This window comes from Neophocaena asiaeorientalis, unplaced genomic scaffold (assembly GCF_003031525.2).
Source record: "Neophocaena asiaeorientalis asiaeorientalis breed wild unplaced genomic scaffold, Neophocaena_asiaeorientalis_V1.1 scaffold5, whole genome shotgun sequence".
Classification (NCBI taxonomy): Eukaryota; Metazoa; Chordata; class Mammalia; order Artiodactyla; family Phocoenidae; genus Neophocaena; species Neophocaena asiaeorientalis.
The window spans coordinates 6,275,123-6,289,643 of NW_020174698.1; the positions used below are offsets into that span (position 1 = coordinate 6,275,123).

Consider the following 14,521-nt stretch of genomic DNA (forward strand, 5'->3'; position numbering starts at 1 on the left):
GGACTGATTAAGCTGTTTATATTTTATGGACAGAACTATACTTCCATTAATATAGAATATTTGTAGTCACATTAAAAACCCTTTGAAGGTGGAGATACTATTTATGGGATGCCTTCAGCCACATAATGATGCAGGGCACATCTTGAGCGGAACTACACGGGGAGTTTCTAACGCGAACGTTGCTTTCGTTCCCAGCTCCAACACCATCATCACCATATTGCTTAGCATTCTAAACCTCAACCACTATTTTTAATAAATGACCTCAGACATCATGCTCCAGAAGAAAAAGCCTTCTAACGGCTTCCCAGTGCCCTGAAAATAAAGCCTACCTCCCCTCCCCAATAGGCAAGGCTGGTCTTAGTTCAAATGACAAACCCAGAGAGGTCTTTCCTGACCTTCTGATCTACAGAACCCCAGGCACTCTGTTACGTCAGGTTCCTTCCTTTTCTCATAGGACTTTCTACTTCCTGAAACTGACCTGTCTTCCTCATTTAGGATGTACACTCCACCACAACCTTTCTTTTGATCTTTACCCTATCCCCAGCTCCTGGCACATAACATTTTTTTTTAATTTATTTATTATTTTTGGCTGTGTTGGGTCTTTGTTGCTGTGCGTGGGCTTTCTCTAGTTGCAGTGACCGGGGGGCTACTCTTCGTTGCAGTGTGCGGGCTTCTCATTGCGGTGGCTTCTCTTGTTGTGGAGCACGGGCTATAGAGCGCACGAGCTTCAGTAGATGTGACACGTGGGCTCAGTAGTTGTGGCTCACGGGCTTAGATGCTCTGCAGCATGTGGGACCTTCCCGGACCAGGGCTTGAACCCTGTCCCCTGCATTGGCAGGCGGATTCCCAACCACTGCGCCACCAGGGAAGCCCCCGGCACATAACATTTATTGAATCAATTATTAATGAATCAACTTCCTACAGAGCTTGCATTTACTACGTTATGCATGATGATTTGAGAACTTTTATATGTTTCATCAGAGAGCAAATAATAAATGTATAGGTCATACTTTCCTACCTGGTTTCTACACTATCATGGTGTAAGGCACACCTCACATTTGACAAAATGGGTCATAAATATAACTCAACAGCAACTACTGAATGAATCTCAGTAAATAATGATTTGGTGAACAAATGAATGAAAGTAATTTTGCTCAAATTATTGACTGAGATCCACAGAAGAAAATGGAGTCGTAACACTATAATAATATTCTCCAACTTTTAGAAGAAAACCAGAAGTATTTGTATTGTAGTTGTGAATTATTTCTGCAGTAAAAGGGCAGTTGTGGAAAAACTGAAACAGGCACTGAGAAACCACCTCAAATCGGCTGCTGTGGTAAAGTTCAATAGTTCCTTTGCAATAAACACCCCACAGAGGTCTGAATAAACTCCAAGTTCCTCCTTCTTGTGCAATAAGGCAAGGTTTATCACTCTGAAAACGAGACACTTCAGGCTTCCCTGGTGGCGCAGTGGTTGAGAGTCTGCCTGCCGATGCAGGGGACACGGGTTCGTGCCCCGGTCCGGGAAGATCCCACGTGCCGCGGAGCGGCTGGGCCCGTGAGCCACGGCCGCTGAGCCTGCGCGTCCGGAGCCTGTGCTCCGCAACGGGAGAGGCCACGGCAGTGAGAGGCCCGCGTACCGCCAAAAAACAAAACAAACAAACGAAAAAAACTAGACACTTCGATATGGTTGGCTTGCCTTTGGGAAAGGGAGTAAAACCAGAAGGTTCCAAATTCAGGATCTTTGTTTGGCTCGTTTTGCGCGGATCAGTGACTAAGAGGGCCTCGGGGCTCGGGAAGGAGCGATCTCTCAGGTGTTCACATCCTACCTTAGGGCACAGCCGACCTCAGATTCTACCCATCAGCACTAACTGCTCCTGGGTCGCCTGCTGAGAGCACAGCCCTGAACAAAACAGACCATGCTCCCTGGGGGACAGCCCCTTCACACAGTGTAGGGACCACGAGCTCAACAGTTCCAAATGTTCCACAGTTCTAGGACTGCGAGGACCTGACTGCCAAGCCACAGAGGTGGGCTTGGCAGAGCATTTGCTCCCAAAAGTGGGGCCTTTGTCCAGCATCACCTTCACACACAGGTTCTCCACGCCACGGTCTGAAGTGTGCCCTCGCACGATGTGCCTGCCTGTCATTGGCTTTAAAAAGTCATTCACAAGCTAATTTTCTCTCTGTCATGGGTCCCTATCTGAATATTCAGGACCACTTTGTGAGTAAATTTTTTTAAATCGAGTGGTCCATCACAACATTGGACCAACCTCCACTTTAAAAGAGAGGTTTGGGTACAAAGGAACCAAATCAGCAGTTGGCGGAACTGTTACTCATTTTGAAATGGTAGCTTTTCTCATTTAAGAAAAAAATAAATAAACCCCTAGTGCAGGCACGGTGAGGGGGGATTCCCCTGCACTGTCAACCACAAGTTCACTTATTCTGAAAATCAGTCTGGCATTAAGTACCAAAGGTCTTAAAATATTTATACTCTTTGACCCAGGAATTACTTTTCCATGGATCTTGCTTAAAGAAGTAATCTGAAATATGAACAAAGATTTCATCAAAATGCCAGTTATAAGACCAGTTATTTGGAAACAGCCTAACGGTCGAATCTTAAGGGAATAGTTAATAAATTATGGTAAATCATACAATCAAATATTATACAACATTAATAAAGCTTGCCAAGAAGCTGGAAAATATTTAGGACACAAGGTTAAGCAAACAGAGCTCATTGTAATATGTTATTAACTATGGAAAAACGTCATTAAATATAAAGGGGAAGAAAAATGCCAGACTCTTATGGGTGTTTTGGGGTCATGGGATTATAGGCAAATTGTCTCCCTGATTTTTTTTACAGTTACTGTATTTTCCAGAGTTTTCATTAGAAGCATGTATTGCTTTTATTAGAAATAATAACACCCCTTCAGAAATGCTAAGTCTACTGTATCACAAATACTTGCACATGTATGTTCTCATACTTGCACTGAGCTGATCTGATACTTGCTTTGCCAAGTGAGCCAAAAATGCATGCCTCTTCTATACCAAGATCAGCTTAGAGAGAGGACTGAGAATCTTTGGGTTCATACTGCATTTCGGCCCAAAGATGCTGTTTCTCAAAACTGCAAACATACCTTAGCAGCTGCCAACCTATGAGCACCTCTGTGATTAGCTCACTGTTTGTAAAAGAGCATCACTTTTCTCAGCATCACTTTCATCCCAGGAGCCCCTATTCTTCTTTACCTATTCTCATATCTCTACCAGCTTTATTTCAAGGCATCATAGTCACTGACTTGCATGCAGTTCTCTCATTAGATTATGAGATTCTTGAGATCCTTGCCATCCTGACCTCCCCAGAATCTAACAGGGTACCTGGTAAACAGTAGGAACTTAATAAATGCTATTAAATAAAATTTTACAAAATAGGAAGAAAATCACCTCAATAACTCCAAGAGAAGAATTCACTAACAGTATCATATTGTAATGGGAATCTCAGTTGGTGCATGAAATCGGGTACACTTTGGAATATCATTTGCAGTTTATGAAAGAGCACAGTAGACATGATATCCGGGAGCTGGCCCTGAAGTCCTCCTGTTGGATGGAAATGATTTCACAGAGCATCCGCACCAGACAAGGCCACTCTGTGACCGTGGTGAATCAGGACAGAAAGAAGACCACTGTGTAATCCTATCTGCACACAAAAAAACCCCACAAATATTATCCAACCCGCAAAATGACCAATATTCCCCTAATCTGGCTAATGACTATTTGCTGCATCTTTGCCAATTATAATGTCAGCGTCTCTAGTCTTGCTCCTTCTAGATGAGACTTATTAAGATACAAACTCATAGCATTAGCACTGTTGTGGCCTCTCCCGTTGCGGAGCACAGGCTCCGGACGCACAGGCTCAGCCGCTCCGCGGCATGTGGGATCTTCCCGGACCGGGGCACGAACCCGTGTCCCCTGCATCGGCAGGCGGACTCTCAACCACTGCGCCACCAGGGGAGCCCAGTCCTGCTTCTTTAAACCCTCTCCCAAATCACTTACAAGACCAAATCCTATAATCACGCATTTCTAACACCCTTTTACTGCGACACCCCATGTTTTCCTGTGGTGTACCTTTTCCCTCACTGTAACAAGTAGCAAACCCAACCTGTTCAACTACAAGTCATTTCCCCGTGGTCTCTGGCTCATTGAGAAGTTTAGTCATCCTACCTGGAAAACGCTTGTCTCTTCTTTCTGCCCACACATACTTATCGGAACTCCCAGAAGCTTCCCGTGATCAGCCTTCCAGGTTTCAGATGGTTCCACTCCTTTTAGTTTCCATAACATTTATGTTCACCTACTACTATTAAGTTTGTATTTCATAATACTGGCTGGCACTGTGATCCTGATGACTCTGAAAAGTACTGCCAACTCCGAAATCATATTATGCCATCGTGCTGCTTTAAAAGTTTACGCATGAGTTGTCCTACCTCCCCAAACAGGCTATGAATTCTCAAAACTATGTCTCAAATATTTCTTTTCACTTACCTTTTCGTCCCCTTTCTTCTCATCATATGTATACACAGTTCACTGCACACAGCGAACATCTACATCCAGTCATAAATTACACAGAGACCGATTTGACCTTGCATTTGTTGGGGAAGGATATATCACTCATATTTCATCAGTAAATAGTTTCATTTAGAGCGTCTTCAAGTATAGACCTTTATAGCTGGAGTGTATTCCACATACCTGCTACATTCAGTATGTGCTAATGCTCTTCCTCTCTCTCTAACTCTCTCCATATATGTATCTATTTCTTATTTATCATATTTCTGGGAAAAGTACCTTTGTGTATAAAGGTAAATTCAGGCCATGGCAGCTGGCAGAGGTCCCTTCTCTTCAACTGAAGTCAGTGACTAAAATTAAGCCCTCCAAACATTTGACTTGCTGACGTATCTATCCTGCATGATGATAGCGATTCTGCACTGAGGGGGAAAAACCTACTAGGTTATTAAGTTTTCTGCCAAAGCCGGATATAGTCCTGCTGGACAACGCCATTCAGGTGACCTGCTCTCAGCTCACATTAAGATGTCTAAACGTTCACTCACGATGTCCCTTCCCAACCATACAACCCTGCTGACTTCCCCCTGTCTATGGCCCAGACTTGAAATTGACCTTGCCCTGCCAGGACCAGGATGTCTCCCTGAAGATCCAGGATGAGGTGGAGATACAGATATATCTCGGTTTCCATGACAGCTCCTTGGTTTTCCAGTCTGGCTCCAGGAGCTCAGGCAGTAATTTAACTTCTCTAAGTCTTCATTTCCTTGCTCAAAAAAAAAAAAAAAAAAAAAAAAGCCAAGATATACCTCCTCCCAGGAGTCTAATGAAGACTCAGTGAGATTATGTATCTAAGGCACATGGCAGATGCTCTACAAATGTTAGCTTTTTTTTCCCTTAATAGTACCTGACAACTAATAGAACTCCGTCTCCCTCTAAGGAGTTGCCCGTTGCCCATGCCGTATTCTTATTGACTTACACCACGAAGGATATTTAAAGCAGGGCAGATGGCAGAGTTCCTGTTCTCAGATCAACAATCAAGCTCTAGTTCTATTGATCTGCCCACCTATTCAACTTCCTGATGCCGTTCCCACTCACTTTCCTCCCTGTACCCAAACCCCAAACCAAGAATCTACGCCTGTTCTATTCTTACTGTGGCACTCTTGTCCAGTTTGCCACTGAGCACGAATGCTCTACACCTTCACCCTGATAGCCTCTATTCCATCCCCTCTGTCTGACCTGGACTCCTGGCACTCTGGTTGCCTACTGGGAGGCCCAATATGGGGCCCACCCTTCAATTTGGCCTGATATACTAGATTCTGACCTTGACCTTGGGAGGTGGTGTTGCGTAGTTTAAGCACAGGCTTTTGTTTCAGACTGCCAGGGTTTGAATCCCAGGTCTACTACTTAATGACCACATAACCTTGAGCAACTTATTTACCTCCCTAACTTTCAGCTTTCTCACAGTAGAGGGCTTTTATGAGATTTCAATAACATAATGAATGTAAAGCATTTACCATGGGACTTGGCATACTAGGTAGGTCTTTAATAAATGTCAGTGCTACACATAAAAATGTTTTGCCCCTAGGACACGTGGTGGCCACAGGCCTCCTTTCGATACAGTCCAGTTGCTATGAATCTACCTACAACACACAGCCACTTCATCTACTGGCCCAGCCTACCTTCCTGGTTTGGCTCCCCTTGATCTGTTTCAACCTACCAATGTTTTTGTCAACACAGATGCTCCTTCATCCTCACCAGACCTTAATAATGTTGCTCACACATGCCAATATTCTAATTTGGGACCTATTACCTTAGGTCTCCTAAGTGGTAACCCTAATCTGTGCCTGCTGCCTCCCCTCTGCCCATTTTCCACAAATTCAATAAACTTGTATAAACAATAGTTCTGTGTTCATCATCTTACTTCCTTGTTCAAACTGTCACTGTGTCACTGGGTGTCTAATCTCATAATGCCCGAAGTAGGGGTCTCTAATCAAATGATCCCTAGAAGACCAGGACTTCTGGAAATAAAATCCCTAGGCTGGAAATAAGGCACAGGGGTATTTGCTAAAAGCACATGGACATGGATAAATGGTGGGCTCCTCATTCAATAATATTCTGGGGGCTTCCCTGGTGGCGCAGTGGTTGAGAGTCCGCCTGCCGATGCAGGGGACACGGGTTCGTGCTCCGGTCCGGGAAGATCCCACATGCCACGGAGCGGCTGGGCCTGTGAGCCATGGCCGCTGAGCCTGCGCGTCCGGAGCCTGTGCTCCACAACGGGAGGGGCCACGGCAGTGAGAGGCCCGCGTACCGCAAAAAAAAAAAAAAAAAAAAAAATTCTGGATCCTCTTAGCAAAGTCTAGACATGGAGGGAATTATTTCATCACCTAGCTTTGCCTTGGCTGGGAGGAAGGTCCCACTTCTGGAATTTGCATGGCCGTGGTCACCTGAGTTGCTTCCATGTGCAAACTTCACATCGTTGTGCAAGTGGCTGTCTCAAAATGGAGGGGGCAATTCTCCACAATAATAGGCATGTTGTTTTTGATTGGCAGCCTCATTGTCTTGGGAGATCTATATGATCTTAACAGAGATCATGTCAATCATGGTGCCTCTACCGGTCTCCTTTTCCCCATCCCACCACTAGCATCACATATATACAGGGTTGGGCACATGATCCAGTCCAAGACTGTCGCAGTGGCACTGTCTGCTGGACGCAGAGACAGATTCAATGACGTTCATAGCAGGGCCAACCATAGCCCTTTCAGGAGATTTCTATAAATGGGACATGGAAGAGACAAGACCTCTCTTTCTTATGGATCAAAAGCCAAAGGATGCAGGTTTGGAACTACCAATGGTCACCTTTATTAGCACGTAGAAAGAGGCCTCAGAATGAAGCTGATTCAGAAAGAAGAGAAGCTGAGAAATGAGGAGAGACAGAAAGAACCTTAACAAAGTCATGTGAGGCTCTGGGTTCCAGCCATGACTAAAGCAAAGTCCATGTTTGGACTTTCCAGTCGCATGAGCCAATAAATCTACTTTTTCTGCCTAACGCAGTTAAATGTAGATCCCTCAAGTGTATAACCAGATGAATCCTGATCAGCTCCCTTCCACAGGAACACAGGGGGAGGGGGAGGGGACTTGACCCCCTTTAGTGCACTTGACACCCCTTTAGTGCTTGGAGCAGAGTGACAAGGACACTGTAGGAAGGAATGCACACATCCACCTCTTCACACTTTGCTCACATTCCCATGAATTTTGTGTAATTTCACCTCTGGTGACAGTTTCCAAAGCACAATTTGCTATTGGAACATATCCCATTAATTAACAGTACAATGGTCCAAGAATCCCCAGCTTTGTATGAGGATTTCCTTTTTCCTATTGCACTCAAAACTCTTGGAAAAGTCTTATCAATGGCTGTAATAATGAAATCACCAGAACTCCTGCTGGGAATGGGGAGGGAGATGAGATCAGGAGGAAGCCCAGAACAGGAGTAATCAAACTAAAGGTTAACAATCAGAGTTCCAGATGTGTCAGGTCTTGATCTCACAATTGGAGATTCTTACCTTCCAGAATGTAACCTAAATTTTTACTCAGAAATTTGAAACTCCACTAAAATCTGATGCCACCCTTATATCTCTCTCCCATTTACACAGGGTTTCCAAAGTGTGTTCTAGCTTTTCCTGTTTCTACAGAAAGGCAACGGAGTGTACTGGTGCAAACGTGCTTTGAGAAATTAGTCCTGGTTTCATCACCTTTCTGCTTGAATAAACTCTTGTGGTTGTAATGAAAATCGATTGGCATTATGTGTGAAAAGTCATCGAAAACCATCAAGTACTAAGTGAATGTTGCTATTTATTACTTTGTTATGTATTTTTTTTTTTTTTTTTTTTTTTTTTTGCGGTACGCGGGCCTCTCACTGTTGTGGCCTCTCCTGCTGCAGAGCACAGGCTCTGGACGCGCAGGCTCAGCGGCCATGGCTCACGGGCCCAGCCGCTCCGCGGCATGTGGGATCTTCCCGGACCGGGGTACGAACCTGTGTCCCCTGCATCAGCAGGCGGACTCTCAACCACTGCGCCACCAGTGAAGCCCCTGTTATGTATTTTAAACTCATATAATCAACGATGGGCCAGATGCCCCAGGTCAGATCTCCCTGACCTTCTATTATCATGGTCATTATTCTTTCCCTGTGTCCAGCACAGCCTGTCTTCCCCCAACCCAAACTCTACTCACCCACTCCACCACCACCCACACCTCATCCTGATTTCTCCTCATAATGCAGCATTTTAAAAAGAGGATGAAAAGATCACAGTCCGAAGTTCTTGGTCTGTCGATGAAACCAGAGAGGCTCAGAAAAGCCTAGAAACACACCCAGGGCCACATCATTAGTGTCTCAGCCAGGAAAACAACTTGGCTTTTCCAACTCCCCATCCAGTGTCCTTGGAAATCCACCATCCTGCCCCCCAGTATGAACCAGTCCCCTGATGCTCAAGGACTCCTCCAGGTGCTCAGCGATCTATGGCACATTTTCCAGTCCCTTCCCCGCCAGCCTGTAAGCTCCCATAGGAGAGGCTACTTTGCTGTCCTTCAGCAAGCCTGGCACCATAACAAGGGTTCACCCATGTTTTCTGAATGCTTGGGCACATATCAGACCTTAGCAGACAAAACATATCTTAAGTGCTGAAATGAATACACTTGATAAAACTGCAAATCATATCTTCCATCATAAAATGAGGGGTCCATCTCACTGCAGATTTGTTTTTTCCATCTCTACACAAGTTCTTTTTGCAGATGTGTTCTGCTTGACAGAACTCCCCATGCAGTCTCTCATTTAGGGAGACCAACACTAAATGAAATTTATTTTAAAACTGCCTCCTCTTTTAGACTGTACGTTCTATTGATAAGTAATACGCATTACCATGAAGACTATTTTATCTTCTACTAATTTTGTTTAATAAATGTAAAAAGTGACATCTGCTTTTATTTTTGCTCTTATCTATTTTCCTAAATTAAAATGAATTTCTTTTCCTTTATGCTGAGAATTATCATGGGAATAAGAGAACTTAAACCGTTCAAATCCACTCCCTCTGTATGTCAGTAGTTATCTTTCTCCGTCCAATGAGCTGTTGTCAAAATTCTGAAACTACAAAAGTCCAAGTATAGCGATCTCACTCTGGGAAGATTCAAAAGCTTCACTAATAATTCCTCCAAGTTGGAATACAAGTGCAGCCATCATTCTTTACAATAATCTTTCCTGAAGAATCCATTCTGCTTATGGGTGCCTTTGGAATACTACATGTGTTTCTCTGGACCTGACTCGGAAGCAGCAGGTAAATCTCTATGTGCCAGCTGCCTGGAAATTGCACACAGAAGCTCCCCACACAACTCTCTTTCACTGAAAGATTTCCCCAGCCTAGGATACAAAGCTAATTATAACCAGGGTTACAAATGATACCTAAATCATCTCACAATTATGAGCTCTGTGGTAGGACTTCATTAGAGAAAATCATTCCTAACCCTTCAGTATATATATTTTGAGTGAAAAATATCTCATAACATTACTTTACTAAAGCATTTAACTATAGTTTCTACTTAATAGAAGCATTACTTTCTTTTAAGAAGAATGCCTATTCTTCATTTAAGCTGTTTGAAAAGCATGAAACTAAAGCAGATGCTTCTGTATGGGGAAAAAGTAGTGGAAAAATAAAGTAAGATTTGAGAAGTTCCGAAATTTAGCCTACTTTTTACAAAATGGTAATATATTCTAGTATCAGTAGCCAAATAACAAACTTGAAGGTCATAAGAGTTTCCATAACGCAAGACGTGACAAACCAGCAAAGTAAATAGCTTTCATAGGAGCTGGTAATAATTTATTCATAAAGCACTACAGAAAGTGTATCTCAGAACTCGGTTTGACAGCAAAACCTAAAAGTTCAATATTCTTACTGACAAATAAGAATAGTTGTTGATTCTTGAAATGTTTTCTGTATGTACAGTTGTCCACAAGTACTTCTGAAGGTCTTTAGAAGAAAAATCCGGGTAAGAGACATTTTAGCCCAACATACTTAGTCCAACACCAGACTAAGGTGTACTTGGTCTGACTTCAATGAGTAAATTACATAAATGTGAAGCATCTGACTATCTGGCATTACCAATGCCTGAAACTGGTATTGAAATAGTGAACTGTTCTTATTACAAATATCACCTCACACACACATACACATACTTCTCAGTCGAAATCTAGCAGCAGTAAATACACACAGAGAGCTTGTACCTACAAAATGTGAAATGCTGGCTTGGGCAATTAATTATAGCAAAAGAATGATTAATGGAGAAAATCTTTCAAACCCTCAGCCCTTTCTCTTAAGGACAGACTCCATAGGGAGAAGAATAGTGCTGAACTTGGCAAACAATTGCTTCGCGTCTCCATTTCGCCTACGAAGATACTACCACATACAGATATTGCTTTAGGAAACCCTGACCACACTTTGCTCTTGCCAAGGACTACTATAAATTACGCTGTGGACATCTTTACAGAGAATGCTGAGTCTCTGGAACGAAGACAAAGGAGGGTGTAGCTTGGAGAAACCCAGCCAGGCGCTCCAAGGCTCCGGGTTCTGAGAGGCTGCCCCTCACGGCTCCTCTTGCGCTCTGAGGACTGGGGAGTCCGGAACTGACGGCGGGCTTGGTTTATTTCGCAAACTTCAGGAGACAGTGTTTACCCTAACTCCGGGGTCCCAAGCGGGACGGGGGAGGGGGAATAAAGCAGCGCCCCGTTTCAGCTGCACTGACTGCCCACCCACCTCCCCACCGCCGGCAGCACCCTTTCCTTCCCCCTCACCTGTCCTGAGCTCGGGGCCTCGGGGGTCCGGGCGCCTGTCGCGGCTCTCACTCCCGGAGCTGGTGCGACGTCCGGCGCCTCCGGAGCCGAGCGAAGGAGGCGACGGGGTCGGGGGCGTCAGCAGGAAGCTCGGCAGCCGCGGGCAGTCGCGGTCTCGCTCCCCATCCCGGCGGTGCTCGGGCAGCGGTCGCGGCGCTGCCACGGCAGGCGGATGAGTCAGGCGAGGGGGCGGGCGGCGAGGTGTGCGGGCCGGCGGAGGGGAGTGGCGGCGGCGGCCTCTGGGCGGGGGGCGCGTCGCTGTCTGTGCCCGCCGTGGGTCGCCGGGACGCCGGCCGCAGCCGTAGGGCGCACGGAGTCCAAGCGCTCCCGCCCTCGGAGGTCACCCGGCGCGGTGCGCCGGGCAGGGGACAGGGAATCGCTGCTCAGTCGTCGCCGCCACCGCACAAGAAAGACAAAAGGGACCGGGGGCTGGGAAGGGAAAAGTTTTCTGCTCGGCTCCTGAAAGATGCCCACCGAACCTCACGCCCCAAGCGCCGAAGAGGAGGCTGGGGACGGGGTGCAGGGGGCCGGGCGGGCTACCAGGAGCGTGGCCACGCGATCGCGACCTGGTGCACGCCAAGCTCCAGCCGTCCACGACCCGTGGGCACTCCCCCGGCCCGGCCGCCCCCAATCTCGCCGCCAGCCTCCTCCTCGAGGATGCAGACAAAATCCAATCCTCTCCCTCCAGGACCCCCAGCCCCCAAGACCCGTGCAGCGGCCGCAAAGTTGCACTTCCAGAACAGGGAATCACCGCAGACAAAAACCTATCTTTGAGAACAAAATACCAGCTTCCAGGAGCTCTTCTCCGGGCTGGAAGGCCAGAGGGTGGAAACGGACACTCCCACCCTCGGGGCTAGCCTCTCGCTGGAACCCCAGGTCTCGGAGCCGGGGTCCCGCCAGTCCCCGGAGGAGTGGAGAAGACCCGGCTGAATCCCGGTTTTCCTGGAGCAGGCGCTGCAGGACCCTGGCTCCACGCCCCTCGGACTCTTTCTTATCAGACGCCGCCTGGGCGGGTCGGGGTCCCCCTGGCGGGCTGCGCGGGCGCTGCGCAAGCGGAGCCAAACACCGCGCGGAGCGGACACCGCGAACGTCCGCTAGCTACACCGCTCTGGAGCGCCCACCAGATCTAGCCCGGAAAGGGGCTCCGGGAGAGCGGCTCGGGGGCGAGGGTCATGGGCAGGGAGGACGAGGGCGAACCGGATCGTTGAGGGCTTCGATGAGCAGTGCTTAGGTTCAACTCCAAACATCACAGTCAAGGAGGGGTGTAGGTTAATCCTCCTTGCCCCCAAACATCCTGTGAGTGGGGACTGTGCCCTATTCATAGAGTAAAATGTTATGATAGTTACCTCCTATTCCGCAGAGACAGAACTGATGGTTATATATATGCCGGTCAATTCAATAAATAAAGTTTTATGTAAAACTCTGGATTACCAGATATTCCAACCACAACCCTGGCAGGTACAGAGCATACAATCCACCAGCACAGGGAGTGGGTTGTACCTATGTGTCTCCTGAATGCATTTGAGCTGGTAACTAGAGGGCAAGTATGGCATTCTAGTGCAGTGTATTTGTGTCTTTCAATGTGCAATCTGCTGATCTCATTTTCAAGAAGGGTTTGTTTCTGGATGTGGAAAATGTATGCGAGAGGGAGAGAGAGAGAGAATAGAATTCCATGCAAAACTTTAACATTAAAAGAAATCTTGGAAATCAGATAGGGCAGTGAAGAGAGACTGCTGTAGAAATGGATTTCTTTGGTACAATCTTCCTGTCTCGACTAGAAGAACTTGGAGATTTGGCACTTTTAGTAAAAATTTCACAATCGAAATGTTAAAAACAAAACTAAAAGGGTTGGAAGTTGGAAGGGGGTGGAGAAATGAGTCACCGCTGTAAACCATCTGTGGTTTTATTTTTGCCCCACCTGTTTCTATAATCTTTAGCCCACAGCCAACTGCTCAACTCACTTAGGTGTTCTTACACATTTCCCCAGGCATCCCATTAAAGGAGTGTGATTCCATGGTGCCTTCCTTCCAATCGTAGCCTCTACTTTTTATGACTAAATATCTTGAACCCCACATTTCTCTGTAAAGCTCCTGAGAGAGGATACCTCCTGATTATGTTCAGTAGCTTTCTAGGAAATGAAGAATGGGCTCATGGTGTCCATCAGGACCATTAAACATGACATCCTAAGACAAGTAGTGACACATTTAAAATGGTCATCTAGCCATGTTACACAGTGAAAGACTGAGCCTCCCTCAAAGATGCAGGCCATGAAATAAGGAATAAGCACATTCTTTTGGCCACAAATATTGATGATTCATTTCTGAACTTAGATTTTAAAAAAGAAGCCGAAAAATGGACTACATAAGATCACCAAAGGGGAATTATTTACATTTCTGTTAAAAATAATTACTATTAGTCTCAGAAAAAACGGGGTAAAATATTCTATAAACAGAGGATTATCTGCAATTCAGTAGACCAAGCAACTCCCAAGATATTATTTATAAATTCTTCCCTGGCATTGAGTGCTCAAACTCAGGTAAATTATTTAATCTCTGCTAATGGCCAGTATCCCTCCATCTGGGAAAAGTGCAGCAAAAATACCAGGTCAGTAATGGATTTTGAATTTAGCTCCATATTTTCTTTTGAGGTAATGGATGGAAGCTCTCACCATCAAGCTGCACTGCACTTCACATATAATATTTTTTACAGTGTCCTTCTGAGATGTGTAAATTTCCACTAGAACAAACCCATCTTACAAGAGTGCGTAGTGGGAACAGAACATTCCCTATAATTCAAGCTCAACTATGTACTAACAGAGGGACTTGAAACTTCATTTTTCCCATCCCTTAAGTAGGAACAAACCTATTTCAAAGTATTTTTGCACAGATTAAATGAAATAATACATGTAAGACTCTTTTTACCTGTGACACAGTTCCTCAACACATATTTAGTTACACACCACAAACTTGTTTTAATGCTGTTAACATAGTAAAAAAGAAGACTCTTCCTCTGGAATCAAGAATTGACTTGAGAAAAAATGTTGAAATGTGAAGTTCAACATTTTTATTCTTTTTTTTAAAATTTAATTAATTTATTTATT

General features: G+C 45.4%; 1 protein-coding gene across 1 annotated transcript in view; it reads right to left on the reverse strand.

The window, feature by feature from the left end:
- TMEM200A (transmembrane protein 200A) overlaps nucleotides 1-11,607 on the reverse strand; it is a 67,997-nt gene extending 56,390 nt beyond the window's left edge. The window contains exon 1 of the mRNA XM_024758975.1: nucleotides 11,383-11,607. The gene's annotated coding sequence lies outside the window, so the exon portion shown is untranslated. The remainder of the gene's footprint in view (nucleotides 1-11,382) is intronic.
- Nucleotides 11,608-14,521: the final 2,914 nt, after the last annotated feature.